The 27,452-nt window shown below is 40.9% G+C and overlaps 1 protein-coding gene across 6 annotated transcripts in view; it reads left to right on the forward strand.

Moving 5' to 3' along the window:
- Positions 1–27,452, forward strand: part of celf2 (cugbp, Elav-like family member 2) — a 436,380-nt gene that overhangs the window by 281,946 nt on the left and 126,982 nt on the right. The window lies entirely within an intron of this gene.

Below are 27,452 nucleotides of genomic sequence, written 5' to 3' on the forward strand. Positions count from 1 at the left end.
GCCAAATAGCTATAGTATAGTATGCATATATCTAAAAAAAGCCTTCTTTTTTTTTTAAAAGAAGGACTTTTAAGCCTTTTTTAAAAGCATCCACAGTCTGTGGTGCCCTTAGGTGGTCAGGGAGAGCGTTCCACAGACTGGGAGCGGCGGAGCAACTATAATGCCTGTAGTATTGTATTATGTGAGTTGTACTAGAATCGGGTGTTTTGGTAAGGTTTGCAAATACAAAAATGTGGTTTTACTCATAATGACAGTATAACTGTCACACTCAATATGACAGTTATTTAAACATAACTCCTCAACCATGCAAAATGGCTGATAATGCCTGGAGAAATGTATCTTAGTGAGTTTTACTAGAAAACATTTTGTAAGGTTTGCAAAGACACAAGTTCGTTTGTTTTACTCAATATGACAGTATTCATACTATATATGAAAGTAATATAAACATAATTCCAAAACTATGCATGCGATCTGTCTAAAAATGCCAGTAATGTTGTATCTATGTGAGTGGTACTAGAATCGGGTGTTTTGGTAAGGTTTGCAAATACAAAAATGTGGTTTTACTCATAATGACAGTATAACTGTCACACTCAATATGACAGTTATTTAAACATAACTCCTCAACCACGCATGCAAAATGGCTAATAATACAAACCCCGTTTCCATATGAGTTGGGAAATGGTGTTAGATGTAAATATAAACGGAATACAATGATTTGCAAATCCTTTTCAACCCATATTCAGTTGAATATGCTACAAAGACAACATATTTGATGTTCAAACTCATAAACTTTTTTTTTTTTTTTGGCAAATAATCATTAACTTTAGAATTTGATGCCAGCAACACGTGACAAAGAAGTTGGGAAAGGTGGCAATAAATACTGATAAAGTTGAGGAATGCTCATAAAACACTTATTTGGAACATCCCACAGGTGTGCAGGCTAATTGGGAACAGGTGGGTGCCATGATTGGGTATAAAAACAGCTTCCCAAAAAATGCTCAGTCTTCCACAAGAAAGGATGGGGCGAGGTACACCACTTTGTCCACAACTGCGTGAGCAAATAGTCGAACAGTTTAAGAACAACGTTTCTCAAAGTGCAATTGCAAGAAATTTAGGGATTTCAACATCTACGCTCCATAATATCATCAAAAGGTTCAGAGAATCTGGAGAAATCACTGCACGTAAGCGGCATGGCCGGAAACCAACATTGAATGACCGTGACGGCACTGTATCAAAAACCGACATCAATCTCTAAAGGATATCACCACATGGGCTCAGGAACACTTCAGAAAACCACTGTCACTAAATACAGTTGGTCGGTACATCTGTAAATGCAAGTTAAAGCTCTATTATGCAAAGCGAAAGCCATTTATCAACAACACCCAGAAACGCCGCCGGCTTCTCTGGGCCCGAGATCATCTAAAATGGACTCATGCAAAGTGGAAAAGTGTTCTGTGGTCTGACGAGTCCACATTTCAAATTGTTTTAGGAAATATTCGACATCGTGTCGTCCGGACCAAAGGGGAAGCGAACCAACTGTTATCGACGCAAAGTGTAAAAGCCAGCATGTGTGATGGTATGGGGGTGTATTAGTGCCCAAGACATGGGTAACTTACACATCTGTGAAGGCGCCATTAATGCTGAAAGGTACATACAGGTTTTGGAACAACATCTAAGCGCCGTCTTTTTCATGGACGCCCCTGCTTATTTCAGCAAGACAATGCCAAGCCACGTGTTACAACAGCGTGCCTTCATAGTAAAAGAGTGCGGGTACTTTCCTGGCCCGCCTGCAGTCCAGACCTGTCTCCCATTGAAAATGTGTGGCTCATTATGAAGCCTGAAATAGCACAACGGAGACCCCCGGACTGTTGAACGACTGAAGCTCTACATAAAACAAGAATGGGAAAGAATTCCACTTTCAAAGCTTCAACAATTAGTTTCCTCAGTTCCCAATCGTTTACTGAGTGTTGTTAAAAGGAAAGGCCATGTAACACAGTGGTGAACATGCCCTTTCCCAACTACTTTGGCACGTGTTGCAGCCATGAAATTCTAAGTTAATTATTATTTGCAAAAAAAAAAAAAAAGTTTATGAGTTTGAACATCAAATATGTTGTCTTTGTAGTGCATTCAACTGAATATGGCTTGAAAAGGATTTGCAAATCATTGTATTCCGTTTATATTTACATCCAACACAATTTCCCAACTCATATGGAAACGGGGTTTGTACCTAAAATAATGCACCCTTGTGAGTTGTACTCCAATTATATGCTTTTTTTAAGGCTTTTTTACTCAACATAACAGCAATGTGCTCAGAATCCTGAGATGATAATACAAATGTCCTCCAACATAACTCCTAAACCAAACATGCAAAATGTCTAATAATGCTTGAAGAAATGTATCTTAGTGACGTGTGGCACAGGTGAGCTCAAGTATCCAGATAAAAGATGACACAGGTGAGCTCAAGTAGCCAGATAAAAGATGACACAGGTGAGCTCAAGTATCCAGATAAAAGATGGTTTGGGAAGCTGCTTGACTAAACTCCCATTAAAGCTTTAATGTATGTTTCTTTATGGCCGTTTAACACGCGTGCTCGCCATTCTGCAAGATGAGTGGCCATCAAAGGAAATGGAGCCCGACTAACGACCTCGTTCTGTATATCCATTCTTTCTCCCGTGGACGTGGTCTTCGCCTCCTTAGTGGACATTTAGAAACCTTTACAGGCTCCGCCCCCCACCCCCCCCCCCCCCGTCCCCCCCACCCGGCTCCAGGGCACGCTTGACGGCGCCAATCCGGCGAGAGCCGCATGCACGGATTCCGGTTCTGGAAGTTGTTGTTTCCCAGAGTCCGTGTGCTAATCGCTGCTGGAATAAGAACGTTAGCGCTGAGCCACTCATCCCGCCATGGCGCCCGGGGGGTGGGGGAGCGAGGGCACATACTGCAGCACTTTCAGGATTAGGGCGACATGAAATCACCTTCTTCTCCACTTCCACACATCCTGGCCAGTCCTCTTCCTCTGGAGCTTTGTGGCCTTTTGAGTTGAGGTATCAGCCAGTAATCCTGGCAGCGGGAGGCGCTCTCATACTCGCCGTCACACGCTTTTTCTGATGGAGGAAAACCCTCGCATTTGCAGGTTTGCCCTGGAGAAAAGGTGTGTTTACTTCCCGGAGTTTGTCATATTTGAAGGCCTGAAAGGCAACAAAATGTTCTTATTATTGTCCTTTGTGTAGTCACGCTATGACGTCACACTTCAGTCTCATCCTTTCATGTCACGCTATGACGTCACACTTCAGTCTCATCCTTTCATGTCACGCTACGACGTCACACTTCAGTCTCATCCTTTCATGTCACGCTACGACGTCACACTTCAATCTCATCCTTTCATGTCACGTTACGACGTCACACTTCAAGCTCATCCTTTCATGTCACGCTATGACGTCACACTTCAAGCTCATCCTTTCATGTCACATTAGGACGTCACACTTCAGTCTCATCCTTTCATGTCACGCTATGACGTCACACTTCAAGCTCATCCTTTCATGTCACGCTATGACGTCACACTTCAATCTCCTCCTTTCATGTCACGCTATGACGTCACACTTCAATCTCATCCTTTCATGTCACGCCAGAACCACATTTATAAAGCACCAGAGAGTCAACAAGTTGACTTTATGTACTTATTTACGTATATATATATTTACGTTGTATACCTCCATATTGTACTTCACACACTCTTTATTTACCAGTAAAATTGTAGTTTTTATTGTTAGTTTTGCAGTCCAAATACCTCCATATTGTACTTCACACACTCTTTATTAACCAGTAAAATTGTAGTTTTTATTGTTAATTTTGAAGTCCAAATACCTCCATATTGTACTTCACACACACACTTTATTAACCAGTAGAATTGTAGTTTGTATTGTTAGTTTTTTAGTCCAAATACCTCCATATTGTACTTCACACGCTCTTTATTTACCAGTAAAATTTTAGTTTTTATTGTTGGTTTTGCAGTCCAAATACCTCCATATTGTACTTCACACACTCTTTATTAACTAGTAAAATTGTAGTTTTTATTGTTAGTTTTGCAGTCCAAATACCTCCATATTGTACTTCACACACTCTTTATTAACTAGTAAAATTGTAGTTTTTATTGTTAATTTTGCAGTCCAAATACTTCCATATTGTACTTCACACACTCTTTATTAACTAGTAAAATTGTAGTTTTTATTGTTAATTTTGCAGTCCAAATACCTCCATATTGTACTTCCCACACACTTATTAACCAGTAGAATTGTAGTTTTTATTGTTAGTTTTGCAGTCCAAATACCTCCATATTGTACTTCACACACTCTTTATTAACCAGTAAAATTGTAGTTTTTATTGTTAGTTTTTTAGTCCAAATACCTCCATATTGTACTTCACACACTCTTTATTTACCAGTAAAATTGTAGTTTTTATTGTTAGTTTTGCAGTCCAAATACCTCCATATTGTACTTCACACACTCTTTATTAACCAGTAAAATTGTAGTTTTTATTGTTAATTTTGAAGTCCAAATACCTCCATATTGTACTTCACACACACACTTTATTAACCAGTAGAATTGTAGTTTGTATTGTTAGTTTTTTAGTCCAAATACCTCCATATTGTACTTCACACGCTCTTTATTTACCAGTAAAATTTTAGTTTTTATTGTTGGTTTTGCAGTCCAAATACCTCCATATTGTACTTCACACACTCTTTATTAACTAGTAAAATTGTAGTTTTTATTGTTAGTTTTGCAGTCCAAATACCTCCATATTGTACTTCCCACACACTTATTAACCAGTAGAATTGTAGTTTTTATTGTTAGTTTTACAGTCCAAATACCTCCATATTGTACTTCACACACTCTTTATTAACCAGTAAAATTGTAGTTTTTATTGTTAGTTTTTTAGTCCAAATACCTCCATATTGTACTTCACACACTCTTTATTAACTAGTAAAATTGTAGTTTTTATTGTTAATTTTGCAGTCCAAATACTTCCATATTGTACTTCACACACTCTTTATTAACTAGTAAAATTGTAGTTTTTATTGTTAATTTTGCAGTCCAAATACCTCCATATTGTACTTCACACACACTTATTAACCAGTAGAATTGTAGTTTTTATTGTTAGTTTTGCAGTCCAAATACCTCCATATTGTACTTCACACACTCTTTATTAACCAGTAAAATTGTAGTTTTTATTGTTAGTTTTTTAGTCCAAATACCTCCATATTGTACTTCACACGTTCTTTACTTACCAGTAAAATTGTAGTTTTTATTGTTAATTTTGAAGTCCAAATACCTCCATATTGTACTTCACACACACTTTATTAACCAGTAGAATTGTAGTTTGTATTGTTAGTTTTTTAGTCCAAATACCTCCATGTTGTACTTCACACACTCTTTATTAACCAGTAAAATTGTAGTTTTTATTGTTGGTTTTGCAGTCCAAATACCTCCATATTGTACTTCACACACTCTTTATTAACTAGTAAAATGGTAGTTTTTATTGTTAGTTTTTTAGTCCAAATACCTCCATATTGTACTTCACACGCTCTTTATTTACCAGTAAAATTGTAGTTTTTATTGTTAGTTTTGCAGTCCAAATACCTCCATATTGTACTTCACACACTCTTTATTAACCAGTAAAATTGTAGTTTTTATCGTTAGTTTTTTAGTCCAAATACCTCCATATTGTACTTCACACACTCTTTATTAACCAGTAAAATTGTAGTTTTTATTGTTAGTTTTGAAGTCCAAATACCTCCATATTGTACTTCACACACACTTTATTAACCAGTAAAATTGTAGTTTTTATTGTTAGTTTTTTAGTCCAAATACCTCCATATTGTACTTCACTTGCTCTTTATTTACCAGTAAAATTGTAGTTGTTATTGTTAATTTTGAATTCCAAATACCTCCATATTGTACTTCACACACACTTTATTAACCAGTAGAATTGTAGTTTTTATTGTTAGTTTTTTAGTCCAAATACCTCCATATTGTACTTCACACACTCTTTATTAACCAGTAAAATTGTAGTTTTTATTGTTGGTTTTGCAGTCCAAATACCTCCATATTGTACTTCACACACTCTTTATTAACTAGTAAAATTGTAGTTTTTATTGTTAATTTTGCAGTCCAAATACCTCCATATTGTACTTCACACACTCTTTATTAGCCAGTAGAATTGTAGTTTTTATTGTTAGTTTTGCAGTCCAAATACCTCCATATTGTACTTCACACACTCTTTATTAACTAGTAGAATTGTAGTTTTTATTGTTAGTTTTGCAGTCCAAATACCTCCATATTGTACTTCACACACTCTTTATTAACTAGTAAAATTGTATTTTTTATTGTTAGTTTTGCAGTCCAAATACCTCCATATTGTACTTCACACACTCTTTATTAACTAGTAAAATTGTAGTTTTTATTGTTAATTTTGCAGTCCAAATACCTCCATATTGTACTTCACACACTCTTTATTAGCCAGTAGAATTGTAGTTTTTATTGTTAGTTTTGCAGTCCAAATACCTCCATATTGCACTTCACACACTCTTTATTAACTAGTAGAATTGTAGTTTTTATTGTTAGTTTTGCAGTCCAAATACCTCCATATTGTTCTTCACACACTCTTTATTAACTAGTAGAATTGTAGTTTTTATTGTTAGTTTTGCAGTCCAAATACCTCCATATTGTACTTCACACACTCTTTATTAACTAGTAGAATTGTAGTTTTTATTGTTAGTTTTGCAGTCCAAATACCTCCATATTGTACTTCACACGCTCTTTATTTACCAGTAAAATTGTAGTTTTTATTGTTAGTTTTGAAGTCCAAATACCTCCATATTGTACTTCACACGCTCTTTATTTACCAGTAAAATTGTAGTTTTTATTGTTGGTTTTGCAGTCCAAATACCTCCATATTGTACTTCACACACTCTTTATTAACTAGTAAAATTGTAGTTTTTATTGTTAGTTTTGCAGTCCAAATACCTCCATATTGTACTTCACACACTCTTTATTAACTAGTAAAATTGTAGTTTTTATTGTTAGTTTTGCAGTCCAAATACCTCCATATTGTACTTCACACACTCTTTATTAACCAGTAAAATTAAAATTTTTTGCCATTCTTTCTCTCCAAGATGTAATGACTTGTACACACTGTGTGTGTGTGTGTGTGTGTGTGTGTGTGTGTGTGTGTGTGTGTGTGTGTGTGTGTGTGTGTGTGTGTGTGTGTGTGTGTGTGTGTGTGTGTGTGTGTGTGTGTGTGTGTGTGTGTTTGTGTGTGTGTGTCATCATGCAAATCGCTCTGTAGTCAGCGCCACACAGCGGCACTCCGATGAAAGAACGGTACCGGTACTTTTTTTCAAAGGTGGTGTAGTACCGATTTCAGTTGATTAGTACCGTGATACTTTATTAGTTCCGGTATACCACACACACACACACACGCACACACACACACACGCACACACACACACACACACACACGTGTGGAAATGCAAGTTAGTCCAGAGTTTTAAACCTGAACACTTGTTTTTTTGATACTTTTGTCCCAACTTGTTGGCTGCAAGGAGATGATGTTGACATATTTCCAGCGTCTCCATGCTCGGAGACAAAAGGCCAAGTGGAAGAAGGCAAAGAGCAGGTAAAAGTACAAATTAACGGCGAGGGAGAGCGCAGGAAGTGGTAAAGTGCAGACGGACAAGAAGGCGGCGGCGTGGTAGAGCTGCAGCTGGCTGGAGGGCTGAGCAATAAACGGGCCTGAGTTAAAAAGCAATAGCTGCTAATAACTTCTCCTTCTGCCTTGTAGGACGCCATAGAACAAAATGTTGCCTTGTCTTCTTAGGCACACAATCTTCTTTTGTTTTGAAAGTCTTCTTTACTCCCTCAACTTTTATACTTCCACCCACACATTGAGGTCGAGTTGATTGGTCTTTTCTATTCGGCAGCAGATAACATTTATTCATAGCTTTCAAATACGACATGTCTAGACTATTTCAATAAACAAACAAAGTATATTTGATGGCGCTAGCCGCATAGTGAAAAATCACTGCAGACATCAATCCAGCTGAGGGCGCTGTCTTACAAGTTAATTCACTCACTTCGGCAGCAGAAACGTGGCAACTTAAATAGAAGGTGATTAGATGGCGCTATTTGCAGGGGAGAAAAGTGCTGCAGATTTGAATCCTGCAGAGGGCGCTGTCTTACAAGTTAATTCGCTCAATTAGGCAGCAGGAAAGTGGCAACTTAAAAGAAAATGATTTGATGGCGCTATCCGCATGGTAAAAAAAATTGCTGCAGACATCAATCCAGCTGAGGGCGCTGTCTTACAAGTTGATTCACTCACTTCGGCAGCAGGAAAGTGGCAACTTAAATAGAAGGTGATTAGATGGCGCTATTTGCAGGGGGAACCCACTCAATTAGGCAGCAGGAAAGTGACAACTTAAAATAGAATGTGATTTGATGGCGCTATTCGCAGGGGTGAAAAGTGCTGGAAATTTGAATCCTGCAGAGGGCGCTGTCTTACAAGTTAATTCGCTCAATTAGGCAGCAGGAAAGTGGCAACTTATAAGAAAATTATTTGATGGCGCTATCCGCATGGTAAAACATTTCTGCAGGCATCAATCCAGCTGAGGGCGCTGTCTTACAAGTTGATTCACTCACTTCGGCAGCAGGAAAGTGGCAACTTAAAAAATAACAATTTTTGATGGCGTTATCCGCAGGGGAGAAAATTGCTGCAGATTTGAATCCTGCTGAGGGCGCTGTCTTACAAGTTGATTCACTCACTTTGGCAGCAGGAACGTTGGAACTTAAATAGAAGGTGATTACATGGCGCTATTTGCAGGGGGAATCCACTCAATTAGGCAGCAGGAAAGTGGCAACTTAAAAAAAAAAATGATTTGATGGCGTTAACCGCAGGGGAGAAAAGTGCTGCAGATTTGAATCCTGCAGAGGGCGCTGTCTTACAAGGTAATTCGCTCAATTAGGCAGCAGGAAAGTGGCAACTTAAAATAAATTTAATTGATGGCGCTATCCGCATGGTAAAAAAAATCGCTGCAGACATCAATCCAGCTGAGGGCGCTGTCTTACAAGTTAATTCACTCACTTCGGCAGCAGGAAAGTGGCAACTTAAAAGAAAATTATACGATGGCACTAGCCGCATGGTAAGAAATCACTGCAGACATCAATCCAGCTGAGGGCGCTGTCTTACAAGTTGATTCATTCACTTCGGCAGCAGGAGAGTGGCAACTTAAATAGAAGGTGATTAGAAGGCGCTATTTGCAGGGGGAATCCACTCAATTAGGCAGCAGGAAAGTGACAACTTAAAATAGAAAGTGATTTGATGGCGCTATCCGCAGGAGCGAAAAGTGCTGCAGATTTGAATCCTGCAGATGGCGCTCTCTTACAAGTTAATTCACTCAATTAGGCAGCAGGACAGTGGCAACTTATAAGAAAATTATTTGATGGCGCTATCCGCATGGTAAAACATTTCTGCAGACATCAATCCAGCTGAGGGCGCTGTCTTACAAGTTGATTCACTCACTTCGGCAGCAGGAACTTAAATAGAAGGTGATTAGATGGCGCTATGTGCAGGGGGAATCCACTCAATTAGGCAGCAGGAAAGTGGGAACTTATAAGAAAATTATTTGATGGCGCTATCCGCATGGTAAAACATTTCTGCAGGCATCAATCCAGCTGAGGGCGCTGTCTTACAAGTTGATTCACTCACTTCGGCAGCAGGAAAGTGGCAACTTAAAAAATAAAAATTTTTGATGGCGTTACCCGCAGGGGAGAAAATTGCTGCAGATTTGAATCCTGCTGAGGGCGCTGTCTTACAAGTTGATTCACTCACTTCGGCAGCAGGAACGTTGGAACTTAAATAGAAGGTGATTACATGGCGCTATTTGCAGGGGGAATCCACTCAATTAGGCAGCAGGAAAGTGGCAACTTAAAAAAAAAAAGATTTGATGGCGTTAACCGCAGGGGAGAAAAGTGCTGCAGATTTGAATCCTGCAGAGGGCGCTGTCTTACAAGGTAATTCGCTCAATTAGGCAGCAGGAAAGTGGCAACTTAAAAAAAGAAAATGATTTGACGGCGCTATCTGCAGGGGCGAAAAGTGCCGCAGATTTGAATCCTGCAGAGGGCGCTCTCTTACAAGTTAATTCGCTCAATTAGGCAGCAGGAAAGTGGCAACTTAAAAGAAAATTATTTGATGGCGCTATCCGCATGGTAAAAAAAATTGCTGCAGACATCAATCCAGCTGAGGGCGCTGTCTTACAAGTTGATTCACTCACTTCGGCAGCAGGAAAGTGGCAACTTAAATAGAAGGTGATTAGATGGCGCTATTTGCAGGGGGAACCCACTCAATTAGGCAGCAGGAAAGTGACAACTTAAAATAGAATGTGATTTGATGGCGCTATTCGCAGGGGTGAAAAGTGCTGGAAATTTGAATCCTGCAGAGGGCGCTGTCTTACAAGTTAATTCGCTCAATTAGGCAGCAGGAAAGTGGCAACTTAAAAGAAAATTATTTGATGGCGCTATCCGCATGGTAAAACATTTCTGCAGACATCAATCCAGCTGAGGGCGCTGTCTTACAAGTTGATTCACTCACTTCGGCAGCAGGAAAGTGGCAACTTAAAAAATAAAATTATTTGATGGCGTTAACCGCAGGGAAGAAATGTGCTGCAGATTTGAATCCTGCTGAGGGCGCTGTCTTACAAGTTGATTCACTCACTTCGGCAGCAGGAACGTTGGAACTTAAATAGAAGGTGATTACATGGCGCTATTTGCAGGGGGAATCCACTTAATTAGGCAGCAGGAAAGTGGCAACTTAAAAAAAAAAAATGATTTGATGGCGTTAACCGCAGGGGAGAAAAGTGCTGCAGATTTGAATCCTGCAGAGGGCGCTGTCTTACAAGTTAATTCGCTCAATTAGGCAGCAGGAAAGTGGCAACTTAAAAGAAAATTATACGATGGCACTAGCCGCATGGTAAGAAATCACTGCAGACATCAATCCAGCTGAGGGCGCTGTCTTACAAGTTGATTCACTCACTTCGGCAGCAGGACAGTGGCAACTTAAATAGAAGGTGATTAGAAGGCGCTATTTGCAGGGGGAATCCACTCAATTAGGCAGCAGGAAAGTGACAACTTAAAATAGAAAGTGATTTGATGGCGCTATCTGCAGGAGCGAAAAGTGCCGCAGATTTGAATCCTGCAGATGGCGCTCTCTTACAAGTTAATTCACTCAATTAGGCAGCAGGACAGTGGCAACTCATAAGAAAATTATTTGATGGCGCTATCCGCATGGTAAAACATTTCTGCAGACATCAATCCAGCTGAGGGCGCTGTCTTACAAGTTGATTCACTCACTTCGGCAGCAGGAACTTAAATAGAAGGTGATTAGATGGCGCTATGTGCAGGGGGAATCCACTCAATTAGGCAGCAGGAAAGTGGCAACTTATAAGAAAATTATTTGATGGCGCTAGCCGCATGGTAAAACATTTCTGCAGGCATCAATCCAGCTGAGGGCGCTGTCTTACAAGTTGATTCACTCACTTCGGCAGCAGGAAAGTGGCAACTTAAAAAATAAAAAATTTTGATGGCGTTACCCGCAGGGGAGAAAATTGCTGCAGATTTGAATCCTGCTGAGGGCGCTGTCTTACAAGTTGATTCACTCACTTCGGCAGCAGGAACGTTGGAACTTAAATAGAAGGTGATTACATGGCGCTATTTGCAGGGGGAATCCACTCAATTAGGCAGCAGGAAAGTGGCAACTTAAAAAAAAAAATGATTTGATGGCGTTAACCGCAGGGGAGAAAAGTGCTGCAGTTTTGAATCCTGCAGAGGGCGCTGTCTTACAAGGTAATTCGCTCAATTAGGCAGCAGGAAAGTGGCAACTTAAAATAAATTTAATTGATGGCGCTATCCGCATGGTAAAAAAAATCGCTGCAGACATCAATCCAGCTGAGGGCGCTGTCCTACAAGTTGATTCACTCACTTCGGCAGCAGGAAAGTGGCAACTTAAAAGAAAATTATACGATGGCACTAGCCGCATGGTAAGAAATCACTGCAGACATCAATCCAGCTGAGGGCGCTGTCTTACAAGTTGATTCATTCACTTCGGCAGCAGGACTGTGGCAACTTAAATAGAAGGTGATTAGATGGCGTTATTTGCAGGGGAGAAAAGTGCTGCAGATTTGAATCCTGCAGAGGGCGCTGTCTTACAAGTTAATTCGCTCAATTAGGCACCAGGAAAGTGGCAACTTATAAAGAAAATTGTTTGATGGCATTAACCGCAGGGGACAAAAGTGCGGCAGATTTGAAACCTGCAGAAGGCGCTGTCTTACAAGGTAATTTGCTCAATTAGGCAGCAGGAAAGTGGCAACTTAAAAAAAGAAAATGATTTGATGGCGCTATCTGCAGGGGCGAAAAGTGCCGCAGATTTGAATCCTGCAGAGGGCGCTCTCACAAGTTAATTCGCTCAATTAGGCAGCAGGAAAGTGGCAACTTAAAAGAAAATTATTTGATGGCGCTATCCGCATGGTAAAAAAAATTGCTGCAGACATCAATCCAGCTGAGGGCGCTGTCTTACAAGTTGATTCACTCACTTCGGCAGCAGGAAAGTGGCAACTTAAAAAATAAAATTATTTGATGGCGTTAACCGCAGGGAAGAAATGTGCTGCAGATATGAATCCTGCTGAGGGCGCTGTCTTACAAGTTGATTCACTCACTTCGGCAGCAGGAAAGTGGGAACTTAAATAGAAGGTGATTAGATGGCGCTATTTGCAGGGGGAATCCACTCAATTAGGCAGCAGGAAAGTGGGAAGTTATGTAGAAAGTGAGTTGATGGCGCTATCTGCATTTTCCCAGCAGGAAGATGCTTTCTACATGATGCTGTACACGTACAATACTGTAATACTTTATTAATATGTACAATTATTGTAATACTGTAATAGTTTATTAATATGTACAATTAGTGTGAGACATAGTGACATCACCACAGTATCATACTTTTTAGGACTCTCTGTGGATGCGTTCATTATTGCCATTTTTTATTCGGTGCTCCTCACAGAGCGCTGCGAGTGTTCACGCTGACATGGTGACATGGTGAGTGTTCATGCTGACATAGTGACATGGTGAGTGTTCACGCTGACATGGTGACATGGCGAGTGTTCATGCTGACATAGTGACATGGTGAGTGTTCACGCTGACATGGTGACATGGCGAGTGTTCACGCTGACATGGTGACATGGTGAGTGTTCACGCTGACATGGTCACATGGTGAGTGTTCACTCTGACATGGTCACATGGTGAGTGTTCACGCTGACATGGTGAGTGTTCACGCTGACATGGTCACATGATGAGTGTTCATGCTGACATAGTGACATGGTGAGTGTTCACGCTGACATGGTGACATGGTGAGTGTTCATGCTGACATAGTGACATGGTGAGTGTTCACGCTGACATGGTGACATGGCGAGTGTTCACGCTGACATGGTGACATGGTGAGTGTTCACGCTGACATGGTCACATGGTGAGTGTTCACTCTGACATGGTCACATGGTGAGTGTTCACGCTGACATGGTGAGTGTTCACGCTGACATGGTCACATGATGAGTGTTCATGCTGACAGAGTTACATGGCGAGTGTTCACGCTGACATGGTGACATGGTGAGTGTTCACGCTGACATGGTGAGTGTTCACTCTGACATGGTCACATGGTGAGTGTTCACGCTGACATGGTGAGTGTTCACGCTGACATGGTCACATGATGAGTGTTCATGCTGACATAGTGACATGGGGAGTGTTCATGCTGACATGGTGAGTGTTCACGCTGACATGGTGAGTGTTCACTCTGACATGGCGAGTGTTCATGCTGACATGGTGACATGGTGAGTGTTCACGCTGACATGGTGACATGGCGAGTGTTCACGGTGACATGTTGACATGGTGAGTGTTCACGCTGACATGATGACATGGCGAGTGTTCATGCTGAAATAGTGACATGGTGAGTGTTCATGCTGACATAGTGACATGGTGAGTGTTCACGCTGACATGGTGAGTGTTCACGCTGACATGGTGACATGGTGACATGGTGAGTGTTCATGCTGACATAGTGACATGGTGAGTGTTCACGCTGACATGGTGACATGGCGAGTGTTCACGCTGACATGGTGACATGGTGAGTGTTCACGCTGACATGGTCACATGGTGAGTGTTCACTCTGACATGGTCACATGGTGAGTGTTCACGCTGACATGGTGAGTGTTCACGCTGACATGGTCACATGATGAGTGTTCATGCTGACATAGTGACATGGTGAGTGTTCACGCTGACATGGTGACATGGTGAGTGTTCACGCTGACATGGTGACATGGTGAGTGTTCACGCTGACATGGTCACATGGTGAGTGTTCACTCTGACATGGTCACATGGTGAGTGTTCACGCTGACATGGTGAGTGTTCACGCTGACATGGTCACATGATGAGTGTTCATGCTGACATAGTGACATGGTGAGTGTTCACGCTTACATGGTGACATGGTGAGTGTTCATGCTGACATAGTGACATGGTGAGTGTTCACGCTGACATGGTGACATGGTGAGTGTTCACGCTGACATGGTGACATGGTGAGTGTTCACGCTGACATGGTCACATGGTGAGTGTTCACTCTGACATGGTCACATGGTGAGTGTTCACGCTGACATGGTGAGTGTTCACGCTGACATGGTCACATGATGAGTGTTCATGCTGACATAGTTACATGGCGAGTGTTCACGCTGACATGGTGACATGGTGAGTGTTCACGCTGACATGGTGAGTGTTCACTCTGACATGGTCACATGGTGAGTGTTCACGCTGACATGGTGAGTGTTCACGCTGACATGGTCACATGATGAGTGTTCATGCTGACATAGTGACATGGGGAGTGTTCATGCTGACATGGTGAGTGTTCACGCTGACATGGTGAGTGTTCACTCTGACATGGCGAGTGTTCATGCTGACATGGTGACATGGTGAGTGTTCACGCTGACATGGTGACATGGCGAGTGTTCACGGTGACATGTTGACATGGTGAGTGTTCACGCTGACATGATGACATGGCGAGTGTTCATGCTGAAATAGTGACATGGTGAGTGTTCATGCTGACATAGTGACATGGTGAGTGTTCACGCTGACATGGTGAGTGTTCACGCTGACATGGTGACATGGTGACATGGTGAGTGTTCATGCTGACATAGTGACATGGTGAGTGTTCACGCTGACATGGTGACATGGCGAGTGTTCACGCTGACATGGTGACATGGTGAGTGTTCACGCTGACATGGTCACATGGTGAGTGTTCACTCTGACATGGTCACATGGTGAGTGTTCACGCTGACATGGTGAGTGTTCACGCTGACATGGTCACATGATGAGTGTTCATGCTGACATAGTGACATGGTGAGTGTTCACGCTGACATGGTGACATGGTGAGTGTTCATGCTGACATAGTGACATGGTGAGTGTTCACGCTGACATGGTGACATGGCGAGTGTTCACGCTGACATGGTGACATGGTGAGTGTTCACGCTGACATGGTCACATGGTGAGTGTTCACTCTGACATGGTCACATGGTGAGTGTTCACGCTGACATGGTGAGTGTTCACGCTGACATGGTCACATGATGAGTGTTCATGCTGACATAGTGACATGGTGAGTGTTCACGCTTACATGGTGACATGGTGAGTGTTCATGCTGACATAGTGACATGGTGAGTGTTCACGCTGACATGGTGACATGGCGAGTGTTCACGCTGACATGGTGACATGGTGAGTGTTCACGCTGACATGGTCACATGGTGAGTGTTCACTCTGACATGGTCACATGGTGAGTGTTCACGCTGACATGGTGAGTGTTCACGCTGACATGGTCACATGATGAGTGTTCATGCTGACATAGTTACATGGCGAGTGTTCACGCTGACATGGTGACATGGTGAGTGTTCACGCTGACATGGTGAGTGTTCACTCTGACATGGTCACATGGTGAGTGTTCACGCTGACATGGTGAGTGTTCACGCTGACATGGTCACATGATGAGTGTTCATGCTGACATAGTGACATGGGGAGTGTTCATGCTGACATGGTCACATGGTGAATGTTCACACTGACATGGTGACATGGTGAATGTCCACGCTGACAAGGTGAATGTTCACACTGACATGGTGAATGTTCACGCTGACATGGTGAATGTTCAAGCTGACATGGTGAGTGTTCACGCTGACTTGGTGAATGTTCACGCTGACATGGTCACATGGTGAATGTTCACACTGACATGGTGACATGTTGAATGTTCACGCTGACATGTTGAATGTTCACGCTGACATGGTGAATGTTCACGCTGACATGGTGAGTGCGAGGCGTCTGTCTGGCAAAGTTGTTTGAGATTTTCCAGTAAATTGAACTCTTTCATTAGCGGCTGACAGATGTCTAAATGGCGCCCCCCCCACCCCCCCTCCCCCCCTTCCCCCCCTCAGCCCCGCCCTCAGGCCCTCAGCGGCGAGGACGGGCGGGATGAAGGGAAGGACGAGGAGGATGTCGGCCGCTTGCTTCCATCTTTGTCCTCCCAAAGCAGGATGAAAGGCCTTTGATGGGCCGCCTCTCAAGGATGTTCGGGGGAGGGGCGGCGTCGTCCTCGTGGGCGAATCAGAGCGTTTGATAAGCAGCGCGGCGCTCATGAAAGGCGACAACACTGCAGGTCTCTTACCTTTGGCGAGATCATTAGCGGCGTGGCCAGGATGCGAAGGCAGCGTGCGAGCAGTGGCACATCAAAGCGGTGGCGTTGGCGAGCAAGGTTAAACTTTAAAAGCGGCAAAGCGTTCTTTTTATCCGCCATTTCAAGTCTTGAAGTGAAATAGCGGCTTATCGTTTTCAATGAAGTGCAAAATGACTTCCTTTCACAGCGCCACGCCTCCAGACGCCTTTTTTGTGTGCCTCCGCTCCGTCGGGAGATTGACAGGTCACCTGACGCTCCAGGTCAGCTGGTCGCCGGCAACGCCCGAGGCCGTGCAAAGTAGTCCACAGTGGAAACACAAGCGGTGCGGCGCCATCAAACATTCATGTTTCCCCGCCCGGAGGCCATTACGCAACACGCCGAAAGGCCGGCCCCTTTGCACCCCGCCGCCCGGCCATTAGAGCGTCACAACACACACACACACACACACACACACACACACACACACACACACACACTCTCTCTCTCTTGTATTTCTTACCTTCTTGAGACCTGATAAAAATGCCTCCCTCTTCAGGACCAGCCTTTCTAGATATATAAAGATGTGTATTTACAACATTAATAATATATACAAACTACAAATATAAAAAAGCTTGTGAAAAATGAGTTGGAATTTCACAAGAAAAAGGTCACAATTTCACAAGAAAAACTTAGAATTGTTTTTTTTTATCTTTATTATTTACTTCAAGTCATTAAAATATGTCTCTATATACATATTTATTTATTGTTTTAATTAATTTTGGCCAAAGGGGGCGCGTTTCAATTTCTTACACACACTTGTTATTTCATATGTTGGCCAGAAGGGGAGCACTTTTAAAAGCGACACACAGTCAATTTGAAAAATGCTTCCCTCTTTAGGACCAGCCTTTCTAGATGTATAAAGATGTGTATTTACAACATTAATAATATATACAAACTGTACAAACATAAAAAAAGCTTGTGAAAAATGAGTTGGAATTTCACAAGAAAAAGGTCACAATTTCACAAGAAAAACTTAGAATTTTGGCAGTATTATAATAAAAGTCGTAAATGTACTCAACGCAAGTCAAAATTTGACAAGAAAATCTGAACATTTGTGCAACATTATGATAAAAGTTGGAATTTTTCTCAATAACAGTCGCAATTTTACAAGGAAAAGTTTCAATTTTTGGCAATTTTATGAAAAGTCATAATTTTACCCGACAAAAGTCTCAATTGTATAAGAAAACTTAAAAATGTTGGCAATATTATAATAATAATCGGAATTTTACTTGGCAAAATGATGACAAAAGTCAGAATTTTACTCAAAAAATGTCGCTATTGTACAAGAACAACAAAAAATTGGGCAATTTTGTGATAAAAGGCACAATTTTAAATGACAAATGTCGCCATTTTGCATTAAAAAGTAATAATTTTACCAGAAAATATTGCAATATTACAGAAACAGAAAGAATATGAGAAATTGTTCCCAATTTTATAAGAAGTCGACACATTGTGAGAAAAAGACTGCTTTTAGTAAAAAAAAAAAAAATTGGGAATTTTTTGTTTGTAATTGGTTTTTTTTAATTTTTATTATTTACTTCAAGTCATTAAAGTGTGTTTCTATATACATATTTATTTATTGTTTTAATTAATTTTGGCCAAAGGGGGCACGTTTCAATTTCTTACACACACTTGTTATTTCATATGTTGGCCAGAAGGGGAGCACTTTTAAAAGCGACACACAGTCAATTTGAAAAATGCCTCCCTCTTTAGGACCAGCCTTTCTAGATGTATAAAGATGTGTATTTACAACATTAATAATATATACAAACTATGCAAATATAAAAAAGCTTGTGAAAAATGAGTTGGAATTTCACAAGAAAAAGGTCACAGTTTCACAAGAAAAACTTAGGATTTTGGCAGTATTATACTAAAAGTCGTAAATTTACTCAACACAAGTCAAAATTTTACAAGAAAATCTGAACATTTGTGCAATATTATGATAAAAGTTGGAATTTTTCTCAATAACAGTCACAATTTTACAAGGAAAAGCTTCAATTTTTGGCAATTTTATGAAAAGAGTCGTCATTTTACCCGACAAAAGTCTCAATTGTATAAGAAAACTTAAAAATGTTGGCAATATTATAATAATAATCGGAATTTTACTTGGCAAAATGATGACAAAAGTCAGAATTTTACTCAAAAAATGTCACTATTGTACAAGAACAACAAAAAATTGGGCAATTTTGTGATAAAAGGCACAATTTTATATGACAAATGTCGCCATTTTGCATTAAAAAGTAATAATTTTACCAGAAAATATTGCAATATTACAGAAACAGAAAGAATATGAGAAATTGTTCCCAATTTTATAAGAAGTCGACACATTGTGAGAAAAAGACTGCTTTTAGTAAAAAAAAAAATTTGGGAATTTTTTGTTTGTAATTGTTTTTTTTAATTTTTATTATTTACTTCAAGTCATTAAAGTGTGTTTCTATATACATATTTATTTATTGTTTTAATTAATTTTGGCCAAAAGGGGTGCGTTTCAATTTCTTACACACACTTGTTATTTCATATGTTGACCAGAGGGGGAGCACTTTTAAAAGCAACACACAGTCAATTTGAAAAATGCCTCCCTCTTTAGGACCAGCCTTTCTAGATATATAAAGATGTGTATTTACAACATTAATAATATATACAAACTATGCAAATATAAAAAAGCTTGTTGTGAAAAATGAGTTGGAATTTCACAAGAAAAAGGTCACAATTTCACAAGAAAAACTTGGAATTTTGGCAGTATTATAATAAAAGTCGTAAATGTACTCAACGCAAGTCAAAATTTGACAAGAAAATCTGAACATTTGTGCAACATTATGATAAAAGTTGGAATTTTTCTCAATAACAGTCACAATTTTACAAGGAAAAGCTTCAATTTTTGGCAATTTTATGAAAAGAGTCGTAATTTTACCCGACAAAAGTCTCAATTGTATAAGAAAACTTAAAAATGTTGGCAATATTATAATAAAAATCGGAATTTTACTTGGCAAAATGATGACAAAAGTCAGAATTTTACTCAAAAAATGTCACTATTGTACAAGAACAACAAAAAATTGGGGAATTTTGTGATAAAAGGCAGAATTTTATATGACAAATGTCGCCATTTTGCATTAAAAAGTAATAATTTTACATAAAAAGTAATAATTTTACCAGAAAATATTGCAATATTACAGAAACAGAAAGAAAATGAGAAATTGTTCCCAATTTTATAAGAAGTCGACACATTGTGAGAAAAAGACTGCTTTTAGTAAAAAAAAAAAAATTTGAATTTTTTGTTTGTAATTGTTTTTTTTAATCTTTATTATTTACTTCAAGTCATTAAAATATGTCTCTATATACATATTTATTTATTGTTTTAATTAATTTTGGCCAAAGGGGGCACGTTTCAATTTCTTACACACACTTGTTATTTCATATGTTGGCCAGAAGGGGAGCACTTTTAAAAGCGACACACAGTCAATTTGAAAAATGCCTCCCTCTTTAGGACCAGCCTTTCTAGATGTATAAAGATGTGTATTTACAACATTAATAAAACATACAAACTATGCAAATATAAAAAAGCTTGTTGTGAAAAATGAGTTGGAATTTCACAAGAAAAAGGTCACAATTTCACAAGAAAAACTTGGAATTTTGGCAGTATTATAATAAAAGTCGTAAATGTACTCAACGAAAGTCAAAATTTGACAAGAAAATCTGAACATTTGTGCAACATTATGATAAAAGTTGGAATTTTTCTCAATAACAGTCACAATTTTACAAGGACAAGCTTCAATTTTTGGCAATTTTATGAAAAGAGTCGTCATTTTACCCGACAAAAGTCACAATTTTATAAGAAAACTTAAAAATGTTGGCAATATTATACTAATAATCGGAATTTTACATGGCAAAATTAGGACAAAAGTCAGAATTTTACTCAAAAAATGTCACTATTGTACCAGAACGACAAAAAATTGGGCAATATTGTGATAAAAGGCAGAATTTTATATGACTAATGTCGCCATTTTGATAAGATGTGTATTTACAACATTAATAATATATACAAACTATGCAAATATAAAAAAGCTTGTTGTGAAAAATGAGTTGGAATTTCACAAGAAAAAGGTCACAATTTCACAAGTAAAACTTATAATTGTGGCAGTATTATTGTAAAAGTTATAATTTTACTCAACGCAAGTCAAAATTGTACAAACCCCGTTTCCATATGAGTTGGGAAATTGTGTTGGATGTAAATATAAACGGAATACAATGATTTGCAAATCCTTTTCAACCCATATTCAATTGAATGCACTACAAAGATAAAATATTTGATGTTCAAACTCATAAACTTTTTTTTTTTTTGCAAATAATAATTAACTTAGAATTTCATGGCTGCAACACGTGCCAAAGTAGTTGGGAAAGGGCATGTTCACCACTGTGTTACATGGCCTTTCCTTTTAACAACACTCAGTAAAGGTTTGGGAACTGAGGAGACACATTTTTGAAGCTTCTCAGGTGGAATTCTTTCCCATTCTTGCTTGATGTACAGCTTAAGTTGTTCAACAGTCCGGGGGTCTCCCTTGTGCTATTTTAGGCTTCACACATTTTCAATGGGAGACAGGTCTGGACTACAGGCAGGCCAGTCTAGTACCCACACTCTTTTACTATGAAGCCACATTGATGTAACACGTGGCTTGGCATTGTCTTGCTGAAATAAGCAGGGGCGTCCATGGCAACGTTGCTTGGATGGCAACATATGTTGCTCAAAAAGCTGTATGTACCTTTCAGCATTAATGGTGCCTTCACAGATGTGTAAGTTACCCATGTCTTGGGCACTAATACACCCCCATACCATCACACATGCTGCCTTTTACACTTTGCGCCTATAACAGTCCGGATGGTTCTTTTCCTCTTTGGTCCGGAGGACATGACGTCCACAGTTTCCAAAAACTATTTGGAATGTGGACTCGTCAGACCGCAGAACACTTTTCCACTTTGTATCAGTCCATTTTAGATGAGCTCAGGCCCAGCGAAGCCGACGGCGTTTCTGGGTGTTGTTGATAAGCGGTTTTCGCCTTGCATAGGAGAGTTTTAACTTCGCACTTACAGATGTAGCGACCAACTGTAGTTACTGACAGTGGGTTTCTGAAGTGTTCCTGAGCCCATGTGGTGATATCCTTTACACACTGATGTGGCTTGTTGATGTAGTACAGCCTGAGGGATGGAAGGTCACGGGCTTAGCTGCTTACGTGCAGTGATTTCTCCAGATTCTCTGAACCCTTTGATGATATTACGGAGCGTAGATGGTGAAATCCCTAAATTCCTTGCAATAGCTGCTTGAGAAAGGTTTTTCTTAAACTGTTCAACAATTTGCTCAGGCATTTGTTGACAAAGTGGTGACCCTCGCCCCATCCTTGTTTGTGAATGACTGAGCATTTCATGGAATCTACTTTTATACCCAATCATGGCACCCACCTGTTCCCAATTTGCCTGTTCACCTGTGGGATGTTCCAAATAAGTGTTTGATGAGCATTCCTCAACTTTATCAGTATTTATTGCCACTTTTCCCAACTTCTTTGTCACGTGTTGATGGCATCAAACTCTAAAGTTAATGATTATTTGCAACAAAAAAAAATGCTTATGAGTTTGAACATCAAATATGTTGTCTTTGTAGCATATTCAACTGAATATGGCTTGAAAATGATTTGCAAATCATTGTATTCCGTTTATATTTACATCTAACACCATTTCCCAACTCATATGGGAAATTGTACAAGGTTTGTACAAGGACATCTGAACATTTGTGCAATATTATGATAAAAGTTGGAATTTTACTCAATAACAGTCGCAATTTTACAAGAAAAGCTTAACATTTTGGCAATTTTATGAAAAGTGTCAACAAAAGACACAATTTTATAAGAAAACTTGAAAAATGTTACAATATACATCGGAATTTTTACTTGGTAAAATTATGAGAAATGTCTGAATTGGTAACAAAATTGGTAATGTGACAAAAGTCATAATTTTATATGACAAATGTCACCATTTTTGCATTAAAAAGTAATAATTTTACCAGAAAATATTGCAATATTACAGAAACAGAAAGAATATGAGAAATTGTTCCCAATTTTATAAGGAAGAAGTCGACACATTGTGAGAAAAAGATTGCTTTTAGTTAATTTGTATTTTATTTTTGTTTTTAATTGGTTTTTAATCTTCATTATTTACTTTTAGTTATTACAGTATGTCTCTCTATCCTTTATATTTTTTTTAATTATTTTTGGCCAAAGGGTGTGCATTTCAATTTCTTACACACACTTGTTATTTCATATGTTGACCAGAGGGTTGAGCACTTTTAAAAGCGACACACAGTCAATGTGAAAAATCCCTCCTTTTCGGGACCACCCTCATTTTGATAGATGTCACCAGCAGGGGTGCAAATGAGACATTGTCTATTAGATGCAATGTTATTGATTTATGTCATCACTTGTTCACACCTCCTCATATGGAAGATACTTTTCCTTCTTCATGTCTCAAGAAGGGCAGAAATACAAGAACACACACACACCTACACACACACACACACACACACACACACACGTGCACGGCGGCATTCCCACAGTGGTGTCATTACACAGACTCATTATCGGAATCAATTCAATTAAAGGCTTTAATTGCTGTAGTGAAAGCCAAATGCTATCGCAAACACACCAGCAAAGCAAACCTCGTCATTTAGACACACACACACACCCTCAACGTATGTGTGTGTGTGTGTGTGTGTGTGTGTGTGTGTGTGTGTGTGTGTGTGTGTGTGCACGTTTGTTTAATGCAAGAAATAAACGCCTTGTTTCAAATTAACTTCCGAACCTCTTGTGAGTAGCGACAGCGTCTAAGCACACGGATGCATTGTTTGTGCACACTGATGTGTGTGTGTGTGTGTGTGTGTGTGTGTGTGTGTGTGTGTGTGTGTGTGTGTGTGTGTGTGTGTGTGTGTGTGTGTGTGTGTGTGTGTGTGTGTGTGTGTGTGTGTGTGTGTGTGTGTGTGTGTGTGTCACGTGACCTACAGGCTCACTGAAGCGAAGCTAATGTGAGCTAAGTGATTGTATAGGACAATTTAGATTTCCACATTGGTTAGCTCAAAGTCACACCTTGTTTACGTCCAGGTGTCACACCTTGTTTACGTCCAGGTGTCACACCTTGTTTACATCAAGGTGTCACACCGTGTTTACGTCCAGGTGTCACACCTTGTTTACGTCCAGGTGTGACACCTTGTTTACATCAAGGTGTCACACCGTGTTTACGTCCAGGTGTCACACCTTGTTTACGTCAAAGTGTCACACCTTGTTTATGTCCAGCTGTCACACCTTGTTTACGTCCAGGTGTCACACCTTGTTTACGTCCAGGTGTCACACCTTGTTTACGTCCAGGTGTGACACCTTGTTTACATCAAGGTGTCACACCGTGTTTACGTCCAGGTGTCACACCTTGTTTACGTCCAGGTGTCACACCTTGTTTACGTCCAGGTGTCACACCTTGTTTACGTCCAGGTGTCACACCTTGTTTACGTCCAGGTGTCACACCTTGTTTACGTCCAGGTGTCACACCTTGTTTACGTCCAGGTGTCACACCTTGTTTACGTCCAGGTGTCAAACCTTGTTTACGTCCAGGTGTCACACCTTGTTTACGTCCAGGTGTCACACCTTGTTTACGTCCAGGTGTCAAACCTTGTTTACGTCCAGGTGTCACACCTTGTTTACGTCCAGGTGTCACACCTTCTTTACGTCCAGGTGTCACACCTTCTTTACACACCTTCTTTACGTCCAGGTGTCACACCTTGTTTACGTCCAGGTGTCACACCTTGTTTACGTCCAGGTGTCACACCTTCTTTACGTCCAGGAGTCACACCTTCTTTACGTCCAGGTGTCACACCTTCTTTACGTCCAGGTGTCACACCTTGTGTACGTCCAGGTGTCAAACCTTGTTTACGTCCAGGTGTCACACCTTTTTTAGGTCCAGGTGTCACACTTTGTTTACGTCCAGGTGTCACACCTTGTTTACGTCCAGGTGTCACACCTTGTTTACGTCCAGGTGTCACACCTTGTTTACGTCCAGGTGTCACACCTTGTTTACGTCCAGGTGTCACACCTCGTTTACGTCCAGCTGTCACACCTTCTTTACGTCCAGGTGTCACACCTTCTTTACGTCCAGGAGTCACACCTTCTTTACGTCCAGGTGTCACATCTTCTTTACGTCCAGGTGTCACACCTTCTTTACGTCCAGGAGTCACACCTTCTTTACGTCCAGGTGTCACACCTTCTTTACGTCCAGCTGTCACACCTTGTTTACGTCCAGGTGTCACACCTTCTTTACGTCCAGCTGTCACACCTTGTTTACGTCCAGGTGTCACACCTTCTTTACGTCCAGCTGTCACACCTTCTTTACGTCCAGGTGTCACACCTTGTTTACGTCCAGGTGTCACACCTTGTTTACGTCCAGGTGTCACACCTTGTTTACGTCCAGGTGTCACACATTGTTTACGTCCAGGTGTCACACCTTGTTTACGTCCAGGTGTCACACCTTGTTTACGTCCAGGTGTCACACCTTGTTTACGTCCAGGTGTCAAACCTTGTTTACGTCCAGGTGTCAAACCTTGTTTACGTCCAGGTGTCACACCTTGTTTACGTCCAGGTGTCACACCTTGTTTACGTCCAGGTGTCACACCTTGTTTACGTCCAGGTGTCACACCTTCTTTACGTCCAGGAGTCACACCTTCTTTACGTCCAGGTGTCACACCTTCTTTACGTCCAGGTGTCACACCTTGTGTACGTCCAGGTGTCAAACCTTGTTTACGTCCAGGTGTCACACCTTTTTTAGGTCCAGGTGTCACACTTTGTTTACGTCCAGGTGTCACACCTTGTTTACGTCCAGGTGTCACACCTTGTTTACGTCCAGGTGTCACACCTTCTTTACGTCCAGGTGTCACACCTTGTTTACGTCCAGGTGTCACACCTTGTTTACGTCCAGGTGTCACACCTCGTTTACGTCCAGCTGTCACACCTTCTTTACGTCCAGGTGTCACACCTTCTTTACGTCCAGGAGTCACACCTTCTTTACGTCCAGGTGTCACACCTTCTTTACGTCCAGGTGTCACACCTTCTTTACGTCCAGGAGTCACACCTTCTTTACGTCCAGGTGTCACACCTTCTTTACGTCCAGCTGTCACACCTTGTTTACGTCCAGGTGTCACACCTTCTTTACGTCCAGCTGTCACACCTTGTTTACGTCCAGGTGTCACACCTTCTTTACGTCCAGCTGTCACACCTTCTTTACGTCCAGGTGTCACACCTTGTTTACGTCCAGGTGTCACACCTTGTTTACGTCCAGGTGTCACACCTTGTTTACGTCCAGGTGTCACACATTGTTTACGTCCAGGTGTCACACCTTGTTTACGTCCAGGTGTCACACCTTGTTTACGTCCAGGTGTCACACCTTGTTTACGTCCAGGTGTCAAACCTTGTTTACGTCCAGGTGTCAAACCTTGTTTACGTCCAGGTGTCACACCTTGTTTACGTCCAGGTGTCACACCTTGTTTACGTCCAGGTGTCACACCTTCTTTACGTCCAGGTGTCACACCTTGTTTACGTCCAGGTGTCACACCTTCTTTACGTCCAGGTGTCACACCTTGTTTACGTCCAGGAGTCACACCTTCTTTACGTCCAGGTGTCACACCTTCTTTACGTCCAGGTGTCACACCTTCTTTACACACCTTTTTTACGTCCAGGTGTCACACCTTGTTTACGTCCAGGTGTCACACCTTCTTTACGTCCAGGAGTCACACCTTCTTTATATCCAGGTGTCACACCTTCTTTACGTCCAGGTGTCACACCTTCTTTACGTCCAGGTGTCAAACCTTGTTTACGTCCAGGTGTCACACCTTCTTTACGTCCAGCTGTCACACCTTCTTTACGTCCAGGTGTCACACCTTCTTTACGTCCAGGTGTCACACCTTCTTTACGTCCAGGTGTCACACCTTCGTTACGTCCAGGTGTCACACCTTGTGTACGTCCAGGTGTCACACCTTCTTTACGTCCAGGTGTCACACCTTCTTTACGTCCAGGAGTCACACCTTCTTTACGTCCAGGTATCACACCTTCTTTACGTCCAGCTGTCACACCTTGTTTACGTCCAGGTGTCACACCTTCTTTACGTCCAGCTGTCACACCTTGTTTACGTCCAGGTGTCACACCTTGTTTACGTCCAGCTGTCACACCTTGTTTACGTCCAGGTGTCACACCTTGTTTACGTCCAGGTGTCACACCTTCTTTACGTCCAGGTGTCACACCTTCTTTACGTCCAGGTGTCAAACCTTCTTTACGTCCAGGTGTCACACCTTGTTTACGTCCAGGTGTCACACCTTCTTTACGTCCAGGTTTCACACCTTGTTTACGTCCAGGTGTCACACCTTGTTTATGTCCAGGTGTCACACCTTGTTTACGTCCAGGTGTCACACCTTCTTTACGTCCAGGTGTCACACCGGGCGCCGACGTTCCCTTTTCAGGTTTCAGGTTTGAATCCCTTCCAGCAGGGGTGTCAAAGTGTTTTTTTAATGCAAAAATCAGTAGTAGTGGTCTCGGGAAAATATGGGTAGTGTC

Source organism: Entelurus aequoreus, linkage group LG12, assembly GCF_033978785.1.
Source record: "Entelurus aequoreus isolate RoL-2023_Sb linkage group LG12, RoL_Eaeq_v1.1, whole genome shotgun sequence".
Taxonomy (NCBI): domain Eukaryota; kingdom Metazoa; phylum Chordata; class Actinopteri; order Syngnathiformes; family Syngnathidae; genus Entelurus; species Entelurus aequoreus.